Source organism: Cetorhinus maximus, chromosome 1, assembly GCF_964194155.1.
Source record: "Cetorhinus maximus chromosome 1, sCetMax3.hap1.1, whole genome shotgun sequence".
Taxonomy (NCBI): Eukaryota; Metazoa; Chordata; class Chondrichthyes; order Lamniformes; family Cetorhinidae; genus Cetorhinus; species Cetorhinus maximus.
In genome coordinates, this window is record NC_135879.1 from 216,431,887 (window position 1) to 216,448,131 (window position 16,245).

The following is a 16,245-nucleotide window of genomic DNA, read 5'->3' on the forward strand; positions in this document are numbered from 1 at the left end:
CCATCATGTCTGTACCAGCCCTCCGAATGAACATTCACTTAGTGCCATTCTCCCGCCTTCTCCCCGTAACACTGCACATTCTTCCATTTCACATAACAGTCCAATTCCCTTTTGAATGTTTCGATTGAACCTGCCTCCTCCACACTCTCAGGCAGCGCATCCCAAACCCTAACCTCTCGCTGCAAGAAAAAGTTTTTTCTCAAATCGCTTTAATTCCATTTGCTGATGACGTTAAACCTTCTCAATCCTTTCACGAGTGGGAACAGTTTCTCCCTATCTACTCTGTTCAGAGCCCCCATGATTTTGAATGTCTCTATCAAATCTCCTGTCAACCTTTTTTCCAAGGAAAACAGTCCTAACTTCTCCAATCTATCCTCATAACTGAAGTTCCTCATCCCTGGAACCATACCTGTGAATCTTTTCTGCACCCTCTCCAATGTCTTCCCATCCTCCCTAAATTGTGGAACCCAGATCTGGTCGCAATGCTCCAGCTGAGGCCGAACGAGTGTCTTATACAAGTTCAACATAATCTCCTTGCTCTTGTACTCTATGGTCCCATTAATAAAATCTGGGATACTGTTTGCTTTATTAACTGCTCTCTCAACCTGTTCTGCCACCTTCAGTTGACTTATGCACGTATACACCCAGGTTCCTCTGCTCCTGCACCCCCCACCCCCAATATAATTGTACTCTTTATTTTATATTATCCCTCTATGTTCTTCCTACTAAAATGAATCACTTCACATTTCTCTGCATTGAATTTCACTTGCCACTTGTCTGCCCATTCCACCAACTTGTCTACATCCTTTTGAAGTTCTCTATTATCCTCCTCACAATTCACAGTGCTTCCAATTTTTGTATCATCTGCAAATTTTGAAGTTGTGCCCTGTACACCAAGGTCCAGGTCATTAATATATATCAGGAAAAGAAAGGATCCCAACACTGACCCCTGGGGAACTCCACTACAAATCTTCCTCCAGCACAAAGAGAAACAACCATTAACCGCTACCCTGCATTTCCTGTCACTCAGCCAATTTCTCATCCATGTTGCTACTGTTCCCTTTATTCCATGAGCTATAACTTTGCTCCCAAGCCTGTTGTGTGGCACTGTATCAAATGCAGTGAACCTGCTCCTTTGGGAAACTGAAGCCTCTTGTAATTTTTTTGGAGGTGACCTTGTCAATTGGGCTTGCCAATCAATCGGTGGCTGACGGGTCAGGAATGAAGTTGGGTCAGTTGAAAAGCGAGCCAAGTTGTGAGACTTTTCGGCTGTGATTGCTGTTTGCATATTAATGTTTTAGGACAGAAGTTGGCAGAGTTAAGATTTCCCACACTTCGGAGGTCTGGAACCTGGGGTGGGGTAGGCTGCTGGCGTGTTCTTTTGAGCTAGTGAATTTTTATATAACTGGGTAGGCCCCTTTTGCCATGCTCAGCCTCTCCAGTGCCTCTTCACGGGAACTCCACTGCCCTACTCAGCTTCTTCAGTGCCATTTCGAGCTGCATCTTCTTGCATTAGCGAGTAGCTGACTCTGTGCTCACCTCCGTTGAGCAGGCCTGCAGCAGATAGCTGCTGGAGGCTGCCCACCTTGGTGGGAATTACAACAGTGCAGAAGGGGTCCTTAACTAATTAACCTGTTCATGGATGTGGGAAAGCTCGCTGGTCTACACACACTTCCCCCTCCCCCTGCCCTCTCGAACATCATTGGTGTCGGGAATGGAGATGGCAGGTTGTTGATGCCACTTTATCAGCTGTCTGCCTCCGTTCTGGCCCACTTTGGACCACGAAGATCCAGCCCCTGATGTCTGTACACGCACATTTAAATACAGATATCCAGATGTTGCTGTCAGAGAATGCCCCATTTGTTCACAGGTTGTGCTATAACAGCCCTTGCCGAAACACTCACTGAGAAAGACTTGCAATGGTGTGAAGTTGAGTTACTTGCCTACTAGTTTCCCACAAAAAATGCATGAAAAGTTAGGGCTGCTAACTTCAGCAGTAAGAGAATTTTTATTGGTGGAATAAGTGATGATCACTGCCGAGCAACCTAGCCCTGAAAAATTAATTTTATAAGTGTGGAGTCGCATTCCTTCAGAAATTAATTAAAGTGGAAGATTTTACTAGAGAGATAAAAGAGAAAGAGGGAAAAGTAAAAAAAAAATGTTTATCTCTCTCTCTTAACCCATCCGTCTTTCCCAATTTTTATTTACTTTGCTTCCTGTATGTGATTTAAATATAATGTATATTCCCTGCTTTGGACTTATTTTTATTCATTTACAAAATGTGGACATCACTAGTATGTCCATCCTTTATTGCCCATCGCTATTTGCCCTTAACTGGAATGGTTGCTGAGCCATTTTCAGAGAACAGTTAAGAGTCAACCATATTGGCTGTAGGACAACATTCAGACTTAGACTGAGAAGTGGCAAGTAGGTTATCGGCCGTAGGCGGGATGCAGATTTCAGGTTACTATCAGATAAGCCATGATCTTATTAAATGGTGGAGCAGGCTTGAGGGGCTGAATGACCTACTCCTGCTCCTTGTTTGAATGAAAGTAGCATATGTGCCACACAAGTGCCAGACAATATCCATCTCCAACAAGAGAAATTCTAACCATCTCCCCTTGACATTCAATGGCATTACCATCTCTGAATCCCCCACCATCCTGGGGGTTACCATTGACCAGAAACTTAACTGGATCTGCCCTATAAATATTGTTGCTACAAGAGCAGGTCAGAGGCTGGGAATTGTGCGACGAGTAACTCACCTCCTAACTCCCCAAAGCCTATCCACAAGGCACAAGTCAGGAGTGTGATGGGATACTCCCCACTTGCCTGGAGGAGTGCAGCTCCCACAACACTCAAGAAGCTTGACACCATCCAAGACAAAGCAGCCCACTTGATCAGTACCCCATCAGTCAACTTAAACATTCAGTCCCTCCACCACCACACACAGTGGCAGCAGTGTGTACCATATACAAGATGCATTGGAGAAACTCACCAAGAGTCCTTTGACAGCACCTTCCAAACTCGCGACCTCTACCACCTAGAAGCACAAGGGCAACAGATGCATGGGAACACCACCACCTGCAAGTTCCAGTCCAAGCCACACACTATCCTGACTTGGAACTACATGAACATACGAATTAGGAGCAGGAGTAGGCCATATCACTGTTTCTCACTGTCGCTGTGTCAAAAACCTAGAACCCCTTCCCTATCAGTACTGTGGATCCACATGGATGGCAGCGGTTCAAGGAGGCAGCTCACCACCTTCTCAAGGGCAATTAGGGATGGGCAACAAATGCTGGCCTAGCCAGCAAAGCCTATATCCCATGAAGGAATTAATTTTTTAAAAAGGCCCGGAGTCACATGTAGGCCAGAATGGGTAAGTACAACAGTTTCCCTTCTCTAAAAGATATAAGTGAAGTAGATAGGTTTTTATAATAATTCAGTAGTTACATAGTCACCACTGCTGGTAGTAGCTTTTCATTTCAGCTTTATTTATTAACTACATTTAAATTCTCCAGTTGCCATGGTGGGACTTGAACTCACGTCACCAGATATCTGGATCATTAGTCCAGTAATATAACCACTATGTGACTGTACTCTCATCGATACTTGTCTCAGTGAAGATTCTTCAATCTGTTGGGTCAAAGAGCCTCATTGTTTCTTGCCCTGCTTATAGGTGCCACAGATGTGTAGGTGGTTCCAAGCTGGATCAGACAGCAGATTTAACAATGTCTGCACTGTAAAGTCAGCAAAGTCTGGGCTGCTGTCAGTGAGGTGAACGGTGAGTGCTGTACCTTCCCCAGTGAGTGTGAAATTCACGCCACGAACCCTTTGGCAAGATGCTGTAGTTGCCATGATCCCTGATAGAGAGCTTAATAATTGTTCATCTCAACAAAATAAGAAAGACATCATGGTCAACAGAGCCTACAGATTAGATTCACCAGTTAAAAGGAGAGCCTTGAGATCCTGGGACTATCTCCACTGGTGCTTAGGAAGAGACTTAATAGAGATTTTTAAAATTAAGAAGGGTTTTGATCGAGTGAATCGGGAAAGATTGTCTCCTCTGGTTCGGAGTCTTTGAGTCGTGGGGGTGACTTTTGGGTTTGGGGGTGGTGGCTGTGGTGTCGGGAGAGCTTGAGAGCAGGGAGTTGAGGCAGCTCAATAGTCGAGGGTCTGGAGTGGGAGCTCGACAGTTGGGGGTTGAGGAGAGACTTTGGTAGTTGGAAGTCCGAGGTGGTGGCTCCTGAGCCCTTTCCGGGGGGGTTCACATTCGGCTTTCTGAGGGGTGGGAGGGCCTGAGAACTTGCTCGAATATTTATATCAGCTTCAGCGACTCCATTTATTAAGGAATGCTCTCGTAATCTAGAGTTATAAGCAATTATTTTTATTGGCAAGGTTTCCAGACCACAAGTGCCTAAAGCCGTGAATGAAGCACCATCTATTCTAAATGGATATACTCACAGTTCAAAATTACAGCAGTGAGATCAAACTTCATAATCTTTGTGGTCATATTCAGGCCTGGCTGGTAACTTTACACAATAGATTTGTTGTGTAACTCAGGAGACTGGAACCAAACTGAAAACCACAAATCCCTCAAACTGGCCTCCTTCAGATTTGTTTATAAATATCTCGATTGTTATGCCAAATACAACCACTTAAGCTATGTGGTGGCCATCCCCTTTCAAAGACTCTTACAGAACCGAAGGAGGCCTTTTGGCCCATCATGCCTCTACCAGCTCTTCTGAAGAAACTATCCAATTAGTCCCACTCCTTGTTCCTCCCCCTTGCCCTGCAGTTGTTTCCTTTTCAAATGTGTATTCAATTGCATTTTGAAAGTGACTATTGAATCTGCTTTCAGCAGCCTTCAGGAAGTTCGTTCCGGATCAGAACAATTTGCTGCCGGTTTTCTGTAGAAGCGCTGTAAATGAGAGATCGATTATCGCTTGTGAGGAGCTAAAGCTGAATTTAAATGGCTTGGACTTCACACCTAAGCCAAACAGACCTGCACTCTCCACAGAGTGACACTGAAATTCCCCAAAATGTGCTGCCCTCCACCCTACCCCACCATAGTGTGTGCGCTACTCTTCAGGCAGCACCTACCCCACAAGCGATCAAGCAACCCCATCCCTGGGATTTGGTCAGGGTCACAGTAAGGTCAGGTGGGCAGGTGGCATCCCCACACTGCCACGCTTTTGACAGCAGACTAGAGTTTCCAGAATTTCTAGGCCCAAGTGTTTTGTTTTTAATGGACAGCACAGAATTATCTTTGGGATAAAAATAAAAGGCTGTGGATGCTGGAAATCTGAAACAAAAACAGAAAATGCTGGAAAAACTCAGCAGGTCCGGCAGCATCTGTGGAGAGAGAAAAACAGAGTTGACGCTTGGGTCCTTATGACCGTTCTGAAGAAGGGACATACAGACTCAAAACATTAACTCTGTTTCTCTCTCCACAGATGCTGCTGGACCTGCTGAGTTTTTCCAGCATTTTCTGTTTTTGTTACAGATTTTTCTTTAATTTGAGATAATTAGCAGTACATTTTTATTTCACTCTAAAGGGGCCAACAGGATAACTGGAAAGAGAACCGGACATCACTCTGATCCAAGTGGCCTGTAAGAATTTCCATAAAATAGAGTTTTACTTTCAAGTGTGGTCCTGAAGTATCATAAATGGGTTCATGAATATTTATTATGAGTGGCCTTTCCAGCACATTTGTAAAGCCTAATTATATTAATTATTTTGCTTGGATTATGAAACAAATATCTTCGCAGCCACATTTACACTGTTGTTACATACAGTGACTCGAGGAATTACTGAGGTAGAATAATGTTTACTTTACATTTAATTGTGTTGTACCTGATTTTGCAATAAGTGATGTTACCTCAGAGTACAAAAATGTGTGTATTATTATCACGACCGGGCTCTGGGTGCCTTCAATAGAAGAGAGATAGAAACCATGCTGTTGCAAACGAGTGAACATTTATTGACTATTTACAGAGATAGACTTTAACAAGATTCCATTAGAACCTTCTTCCCTCAGGTTCCACTTATTGTGGCTCAGTTCATAGCACCCTCGCCTTTGAATCAGAAGGTTGTGGGTTCATGTCCCACTCCCAGAAACCGAGAACTGTGAATGTACTTGAATGAGTTACAATCTGTGACTGTTGATAACTCGAAAGAGTTACATATCAGCTGACATCACTGATGATGCCCTCTAGCTATTAGCAGAATAGCCATTAACTCTTTATACCACACCTTCCTCCCCAAGTCTTTTATTCTACACAAAATATTTACATTTTTACCCTACTCCTACTCCCCTCCCCCTGCCACCCCCCCCCACCCCTCTCCAAAGTCACTGTCAGGCTCTATAAGTCAGAGGGAAAGACTTAACTAATCTGCCTGACCGTGTACTCACTTTTTCAGAGGAGGGGTAGGAACACCGGCATCCTGTGAAGGATGATGTGAACAGTCCACTGAGGTGGTCGGGCCATCTCCCTTTTCGTCTGGCTGGACAATCCAGGCCAGCAAAGGCTGCTTGCTGGTAGACACTGACGCCGATTTGTTGTGCCTGAGGACGCCGTGGTCAGTGTTGACTAAGTGAGAATGAGGATGAACCAAGGGACTCAAAACTTGGCCAAGTCGGTTCTGGTCCTGGATCCAGACAGACTCCCCAGGATGGAGTGCTGGCACTCCCTGCACCTTACTGCGGTAGTCAACACCTTCAAGGCCCTCTTAAGATTATGCCCAGTTTGGGTTCCGCCAGGGCCACTCAGCTCCTGACCTCATTACAGCCTTGGTGTATGTGGACAAAAGAGCTGAACTCCCGAGGTGAGGTGAGAGTGACTGCCCTTGACATCAAGGCCACATTTGATCGAGTGTGGCATCAAGGAGACCTAGCAAAACTGGAGACAATGGGAATCAGGGGGAAAACTCTCCACTGGTTGGAGTCATAGCTAGCACAAAGGAAGATGGTTGTAATTGTTGGAGGTCAGTCATCTCAGCTCCAGGACATCACTGCAGGAATTCCTCAGGGTAGTGTCCTTGGCCCAACCATCTTCAGCTGCTTCATCAGTGACCTCCCTTCCATCATAAGGTCAGAAGTGGGGATGTTCGCTGATGATTGCACAATGTTCAGCACCATTCATGACTCCTCAGATACTGAAGCAGTCCATGTCCAAATGCAGCAAGACCTGGACAATATCCAGGCTTGGGCTGACAAGTGGCAAGTAACATTCGCGCCACACAAGTGTCAGGCAATGATCATCTCCAACAAGAGAGAATCTAACCCTTGATGTTCAATGGCATTACCATCACTGAATCCCCTATTATCAACATCCTGGGGGGTTACCATTGACCAGATACTGAACTGGACTAGTCATATAAATACTATGGCTACAAGAGCAGATCAGAGGCTGGGAATTCTGCAGTGAGTAACTCACCCCCTGACTCCCCAAAGCCTGTCCACCATCTACAAGGCACAAGGCAGGAGTGTGATGGAATACTCCCCACTTGCCTGGATGAGTGCAGCTCCAGCAACAATGGAATACACAATAAAAGGGAGGATACTGAGAGGTGTAGAGGAAGTGAGTGAAAGTCCACAGATCCCTGAATGTAGCACGACAGCCCAATAAGGTGGCTAAGAAGGCATATGGAATCCTTTCATTTATTAGCTGAGCTATAGACTATAAGAGGTTATGCTGGAACTATATAAAACATTAGTTCGGCCGCAACTTGAGTACTGTGTGCAGTTCTGATCACCTCATTAGAGAAAGGATGTAATTGCGCTAGGGTGGGTATGGAGGAGATTTACAAGGATGTTGTCAGGACTGGAAAATTGCAGCTATGAGGAAAGATTGGATAGGCTGGGGGTGTTCTCCTTGGAACAGCGGAGGCTGAGGGGAGATTTGTTTGAGGTGTACAAAATTGTGAGGGGCCTGGAAAGAGTGGATGGGAAGGGCCTATTTACTTTAACAGAGAGGTAATGACTAGGGAGCATAGAATTAAAGTGACTTGTACAAGGGTTAGAGGGGAGATGAGGAAAAATCTTTTCAACCAGAGAATTGTTGGGGCCTGGAACTCACTGCCTGAAAGGATAGTAGAGGCAGAAACCCTCAGCTCATTTAAAAGGTGTCTGGATATGCACCTCAAGTGCCATAACCTGCAGAGCTACAGACCAAAGGCTGGAAAGTGGGATTAGGCTGAGTGGCTCATTTTTCAGCCAGCACAGACACGATGGACCAAGTGGCCTCTTTCTGTGCTGTAAATTTTCTATGCTTCTCTGATTGTGGCCATTGACCATTATTTCAGTGGTCCAAAAATGCCCTTTGGATGCTGTGACCTGAACTAAAAATGTGGTTGATAATCATGAGGGTTTTCTAGTGCTTTAGAAACTGTTGTTGGGACGAGTGCGCCTTTAACTATTTGACCTGTAGCTGAAAGCGTTCTGCCATGGCAGACTGTTTGAGAAGGCCCACTCCCGTGACAGGCTTGGCATTCTGCGTTAATGGCGTGGCGACGTTCTGATCATTTCCCGCCACAATGGAAACATCTAACAATGGCCGTGACTGTGCCCTGCCTCTTCTCGCTCTCCCTGCTGGGTGGGCGTTCTGGGTGCCCTGTCATATCCCTTGTGAACAGGCAGCCGATAATAACCCTTTTGAAAGGAACCAATGCTTGCTGCAGAGTTTTGTCAAACTTTTCCCGGTCTGTACCAGAATCGCATTTCAAACTGAATTAGGAGTCAAGAGCACTAAGGATTTTTGCATGTCTAGCGGTTTCCCCACGAAGCCGCTGTCGTACTAACATGTCTTTGGCTCTGCTGCCGACTGTGTATAGTAGCACACTGGCCTGATCCCTGGTTTCTCCGTGAGTCTGGAGGCAGTGCAGCGGCGGTGGAAACGGCAACACCTGTTGATTCAGTGCATAGCCCGGTCGAGGCCCTCTGCGTGGTAAGGCTTTCTCCATATTTCTGCGCACCGATTTTTGGCGGTTGCAGGACTCTCTGCAAACAATTCCTCGCTCCGTTTTCTGCCATGGGTATTTCTCGCGTGTGCTCTGCTGAGCTGACTGCTTTTCCGCTTTCCCGCCTTTCTCAGTGTTGACGGAGATCCTTAAAAAAATTGATCTTTTTCTATTCTTTTATGGGATGCGGCAATCGCTGGCTGGGCCAGCATTTATTGTCCATCCCTAGTTGCCCTTGAGAAGGTGGTGGTGAGCTGCCTTCTTGCACCGCTGCAGTCCATGTGGTGTAGGTACACCCACAGTGCTGTTAGGAAGGGAGTTCCAGGATTTTGACCCAGCGACAGTGAATGAATGGCGATATATTTCCAAGTCAGAATGGTGTGTGACTTGGAGGGGGATCTTCCAGGTGATGACGTTCCCATCTATCTGCTGCCCTTGCCCTTCTAGATGGTAGTGGTTGTGGATTTGAAGGTGCTGACTAAGTCGTGAATTCCTGCTGTGCATCTTGAAGATGGTACACACTGCTCCCACTGTGCATCGGTGGTGAAGAGAGTGAATGTTTGTGGATGTGGTGCCAAGCAAGTGGGCTGCTTTGCCCTGGATGGTGTCAAGCTTCTTGAGTGTTGTTGGAGCTGCACTCATCCAGCAAGTGGGGCATATTCCATCACACTCCTGACTTGTGCCTTATTGATTGTGGACAGGCTTTGGGGAGTCAGGAGGTGAGTTACTCGCTGCAGAATTCCCAGCCTCTGACCTGCTCTTGTAACCATAGTATTTATATGGCTAGTCCAGTTCAGTTTCTGGTCAATGGTAACCTCCAGGATGTTGACAATGAGGGATTCAGTGATGGTCATGAAATTGAATGTCAAGGGGCGCTGGTTAGATTCTCTCTTATTGGCGATGGTCATTGTATGGCACTTGTGTGGTACAAATGTTACTTGCCACTTATCAGCCCAAACCTGAATGTTTTCCAGGTCTACTGCATATGAGCACGGACTGCTTCTGTATCTGAGGAGTCATGAATAGTGGTGAATATCAGCGAACATCCCCACTTCTGACCTTATGATGGAGGGAAGCTCATTGATGAAGCAGCTGAAGAACTCCTTCAGTGATGTCTTGAGACTGAGATGATTAACCTCCAACAACCACAACCATCTTCCTTTCTGCTAGGTATGACTCCAGCCAGTGGAGAGTTGGCAGACATCCGCCACCATGTATTATTATCACAAGTGGGCTCTGGGTGCCTTTGATAGAAGAGAGCTGGAAACCAAGGGTGTAATTTTACCGAAGTCAACAGACTTTTGAACGGCTCCCACTCCCACAATGGGGCCGTAAAATTTTGCCCCATGCGGCAAACTAGCAAACATTTATTGACTATTTACACTATTTACAGAGATGGACTTTAGCAAGACTCCATTAGAACCTTCTGCCCCTAGGTTCCAGTTACATTTGACCTGACATCTCCTGACATCACTGATGACGCACTCTAGCTATTAGCATAATAACTATTAACCTTTCACCCTATAATGTGGACAATCTTTTATTGTCCTCTAACATTAATAACTGCAGAAATTCAACAGGGATAATGTGAAATAAAAGAGAGAAAAACATGATTTTTCTGTAGCATCTTTCATGAATTCAGGATATCCCAAAATGCTTGTTAGCTGATTTTAAAAAATATTTCTTGCGTGTGTGCATCGCTGGCTAGGCCAGCATTCATTGCCCATTCCTAAGTGTCCTTGAGTGCTCTTGGTGAGCTGGCTTCTTGAACCGCTGCAGTCCATGTGGTGTAGGTGCACCCACAGTGCTGTTAAGGAGGGAGTTTCCAGGATTCTGACCCAGTGAACTGTAATATATGTCCAGGTCAGGATGATGCATGACTCAGAGGGGAACTCAATTGCAGGTCGTGGTGTTCCCATGTGTCCGCTGCCCTTGTCCTTCTAAGTGATAGAGGTCACAGGAGTCATTACTTTGGATAGATTTGCTATTTACAGTTTCCCCTTTAACGAATCAATACTGCACATGTGCCTTGTTTTATAATCAAAACGCATGTTGGCAAGTAGAAGGGGGATTCAAATGGTGCAGATAAAATCACAGGGCAGGTCCTCAGAATCACAACACCCATTGTAGCCAGTGAAACATGGCTCCCTTAACCGCTGGTAACCAGTTTCACGTCAGGTATTTTTGTTAAGCCTGGATTATCCCTTTGAGACTCGTTAGCATACCAATGACATTCTCTAACTAGTTCTCCCACAGGCAGGGTGGGAGCCATTTTGCGGTTTCTAACACTTTACACTGGTTTAATCAGTTAATCCAGCTTCTTCATTGGATTCAAAATCAAATGTGACAGGAGGAATGTGGACTCGGTGTTATGTCTGTTTTAAAAACAAAGATATTTTTGGACAGCTCTCTTCTCCAGAGGCAATTGTAACAAGGAAATAGTTTCTCACTAAACTCACCATGTTGCCCTGTCTAGCTGTGCTACGCAGGTTGTTTAGAATGCTTCTAGATAAAGCATATTTGCATTTTTTTTTACACAAAAGCAAAATACCACAGATGCTGGAAATCTGAAATAAAATGCTGGAAATGCTCAGCAGGTTAGGCAGCGTCTGTGGAGGGAGAAACAGTGTTAACCTTTCAGGTCGTTGATGACCCTTCTTTTAAAAAAAAATTTCCTATTCTTTTATGTTTTCCGTTGAAGTGCACACGATATTTCAGGAAGCAACTTTCCACACAAGGGGTAGCAGAAATCTTGAATTCTTTCTGCCAAAAGGCTGCAGATGCTGGGACAATTGGAGCTTTCAATAGGTTCTAATAGATTTTTGTTAGGTAATGGTATCCAGGGATGTGGAGCAAAGGCAGGTAGATGGAGCTAAGATAGGCAGCCATGATCTAATTGACTAGTGGAGTTGGCTGAAACGGATGAATGGTCCACTCCTCCACCTATGTCCAATCCACGGCAGCAGGCATTGGATCCAAACCCTTCGGATCCAAATCCAAAGGCTTTCTGTGATGCAATTCTGTATTCAGCTGGCAGGAGGCGCATGAGAGTAGGTTAGAGTAACTCAACCCTCGGCCTGAGGGTAAGTGCACTGCTTCAGTTACTTTTCTTCCCTTGAGACCGTGGCTTACATCGTCCACTCATTGTGTGGCTGACCACTACACAAAGGCCTGTTTTTTATTAAGCACATATTGTTTTAAAAATTACTTTAATCATTATGGTGTCCCAGCAGGATACTGTATGATCAGAGACCGCAGGAAGGACAAGGAGTGGTAGCCTTTGGCGATGAAAGAAAATACATGTTGTGAGTTTGATGCATCCTGCTTTACCGCAGGTATATAGAGAAGAAATTCAGTTTGCTGGATCTCAAATGTCCCGGAGTTCAAAGTCTAGTGTGGCAATAAGGCAACCGTTTTGAACATTTAGGAATAAAAATGTGCACATCTATTACATCCATTACTAGGCCAGAGTGAGGAGCACAGGGGAGAAAGAATTTAAGTTGGAACACATTTCTGTACCTTTTTTACTGCTCTGCTAAATTGTTTTATACTTGGGTTGATGCCTTTGCTACAACTAGTGAGCAGAGGAAATCTTTCGCCAAGGAGTTGGAGCTCTTGTAGAAGTAAAGAAAGTCAACACCTCTACAAAGATAAGTGCAAGAAGAGTGATAGTATCAGAGACACAAATGCCACTGATTCAAACATGCAACCAAGTGACCATCGGTCTGGTATGCAATGTGGTCCAGTGGCCTTGGGGAATAAAATGGTTATAAGTTATAAATATTTGGTATGCCAGTAATAAAAGTGCAGTATTGCTCTACCAAGAGGGCTCTTGCTCTGTTTTTGCTGTGTAGCAAACTCTGGTGGTCTTCCACTATCATCGAATCATACAGCGTAGAAGGAGGTCTTTTGGCCCATTGTGCCTGTGCCAGTTCTTTGAAAGACTTATCCAATTCGGTCTTATTCCCCTGTTCCTTCCCCATTGCCTTACAAATGTTTCCTTTTCAAGTATATTCCTTTCTCTCTTCATGATGTCCTTTCTCATTCCAAATGGTGCTGACTCACACTGAGTGTGCCACAGACATCAGTAGTATTCTTATGCCTTGTGAATATATTTATAATTCTGCGCACGAGGAGCAGGCTTCCAGTTGAGATACAACAGGACATTAAGCTTTGCCACCTACATTCTGTGTGAATATTTTAGACTGACACAATTCGCTGAAGTACCTCTGCAGAAGTTCAAAGGTTCCTGACATAAACATGGCGGCCTGGATCAAATGGCAGCATCTCATGTCAAATTGCTGCTTGACCTTGTTTATTTTTCTGTGGCACTCGTTTTCAGTTGCAATGGTTGGCATAGCGTTGCCGCTGTGGAATGTTTCCTGGTGTCAACTAACATGGTCTTGCACACTCAAGTGGCCTCGAGTTGAGGTTTGTGAGATCGACAGCAGTACATTAAACTGCAAGAGCTGCATCTGTATCCTTAGCTCAAAACCATAGCTACACGCGCCTGGCAAGGAAATTACTGAAACGTCTGTCAAGCAGGTAATTCTGGCTATAATTATTCATTGTTAGTATTATACAACAAATCTCAGAGCTGCTACTTGAGATTAATAGACATATTCGATTAATGGAAAGTGACAAATGTCAAGTTCCATTTCATTGACTGATCCGATGATAATTCATTGTCCCAACCAAAATTAAAACCAAAATAAATACTGAACTAATCAAAAAATTCAACACTTTCTACATTTTCATGCCAATCCTTCCATCCTGTTTCAAACTGTGAAACCATTTCTGATTTCACATGTGTTGGCCTATTGCTAAAATTATACCCTTCATTTCTGCATTCCCTACCTGAGGAAATAGCTTCTTGTCTCTAACCTATCAAATCCTTCTTATCTCTTCAAGGACCTTTATTAATTCACCCCTCAATTTACACTGGAATAATTTATAGCTCGGCCTTTTAAAGGCCTCTACCTCACACCCAACAGCAATGCTTTCCCTTACTGAAACGCTTCCTATTTTTCATCTACACACTGCCGTTCATTGACATCAGTTTCCACAGGTACATTGAAGGCTCCCAACTCTGCCTCACCACCACCTCTCTAAATTATCAGACTGCTTGTTCAATGCCCAGTACAGGGTGTGCAGAAATTTCCTCCAACAAAATATTGGGAAGACCAAAACCATTGTCCTTGATCTCCGCTACAAACTCCGTTCACAGCTATCAACTGCACCCCTCTCCCTGGCAACTGTCTGAGGCTGAACTAGATTGTTTGCAACCTTGGTGCCATACCTGACCACGAGGTGAGTTTCTGATCACATATCTGCTCCATCACTAAACCTGCCTAATTGCACCTGGTAACATCTCCCAATTCCACCCCTGCCCCAGCCCATCTGCTGCTGAAATCCTCATCCATTCCTTTGTTACCTCTGGACTCGACTGCTCTAATACACACCTAGTTAGTCTCCCATCTTACACCCTCAATAACTTGAGGTCATCCAAAATTCTGCCACCCACATCCTAACCCACACCAAGTCCTGTTTACCCATCACCCTGTGCTCGCTGACCTACCTTGGTCCCGTTAAACATCGCCTTGATTTTAAAATTCACATCCTTGTTTTCAAATCCCTCCATGGTCTGTCCCCTACCTACCTCTGTAGCCTCCTCCAGCCCTACAATCCTCTGAAATCCCTGCGTTCTGGTCTCTTGAGTATCCCTGATTTTAATTTCTCCACCGTTGGTGGTCGTGCCTTCAGCTGCCTAAGACCCTAATTTCTAGAATTCCCTCCCTAAATCTTTTCACCTCTCTTTCCTCATTTAAAATGCTCCCTAATACTAAATGCTTTGACCAAGTTTTGATCATCTGGCCTATATCTCCTAAACATCCACTATGGCTTGGTGTCAAATTTGTTGAATAGAGCTCCTATGAAGTGCCTTGATGTTAATTGTATATCAATCATGGTTAACCATATGCAGGTGGAGACTGTTGATTGGGTTTTTACTTGAGTACTAACAGCAGGGGTGAGAACAGAATACCTGGTCGCGGTAAAACCGGAGGCAAAGGGCGCGCCAAGGCCAAGACTCGCTCCTCCAGAGCCGGGCTCCAGTTCCCTGTCGGCCGTATCCACCGGCTGCTGCGCAAGGGTCACTATGCCGAGCGAGTCGGGGCCGGAGCCTCCGTCTACCTGGCCGCCGTCCTCGAGTACCTGACGGCTCAGATCCTCGAGCTGGCCGGCAACGCGGCCTGAGACAACAAGAAGACCCGTATCATCCCCCGCCACCTGCAGCTCCCCATCCGCAACGACGAGGAGCTCAACAAGCTGCTGGGAGGGGTCACCATAGCCCAGGATGGGGTCCTGCCCAACATCCGGGCTGTGCTGCTGCCCAAGAAAACCGGACACCCCAGCAAGGTTTACGCCTGAAGGGGCGACACCGGAAAAATATCAAAAAGACACTTCCTGACACTGTGGTGTGGTTGAGATAGGAGGTATATGCTCATAAGGGCAACATTTTCCCCCCATCGAGGGGGAAGTGCGGGAGCAGGAGCTGGCAGGCGGGCTTCCGATCGGGGGCGCACTGCCATTTTACGTGGGCGCGCCAATTAAGGCCCAACCAGCGTGACGTCCGCCAGGAAGCGCTATGCACTCATAGGGGAATCCCTCAGCCGGGAGTGCGCTCTTTCACGCATGCGTGCGAAAGAGCGCACAGGTCTCCCTGAGGCAAAGTGCTGCCTCAGGGAGGTCGGCTCACATTTTAAACTTTAAATAAAGCTGAGAAAAAAAATTTCCCTGCCATGTCCCCTCATGAGTTGGGACATGTCCATTACTTTTAATTAAACTTTTATTAATTTTTTAAAAAACCTATATAAAACCTCATCCCGCCCGTGGATGAGGTTTCATGTTCTTTCAGAAGCCCGCCAGGGCTCCCGGCCTGCCCGCCAACCTTAAGGTTGGATGGGCAGGTCCATTAATGACTTCAACTACTTTGTTCATGGCCTTTATAGGCCGTTGACAGGTTGGTGGACGCGCAGCCGACTCAGATGCGCTCCTGCCGAACTGAAAGTCTGAATGACGCACTGTGACGTCGGGACACATGCCCGACGTCACCCCGCGTTATCTTACACCTCAGCGAGCGGGTCCCACCCTCCCCACCCCCCCACCCGCTCGGCGACTGGAAGATACAGCCCATAATGTTTCACTCTGCAAATAAATCTGCATTAAGTAAAGATTGGCCGCAGTTTCATCCTTCACCAACTGGCTACCACTTGGGATGT

At 45.7% G+C, this 16,245-nt stretch overlaps 1 pseudogene; it reads left to right on the forward strand.

Moving 5' to 3' along the window:
- The first annotated feature begins 11,105 nt into the window (after positions 1-11,105).
- Positions 11,106-15,394, forward strand: LOC144688750 (histone H2A-like; annotated as a pseudogene).
- Positions 15,395-16,245: the final 851 nt, after the last annotated feature.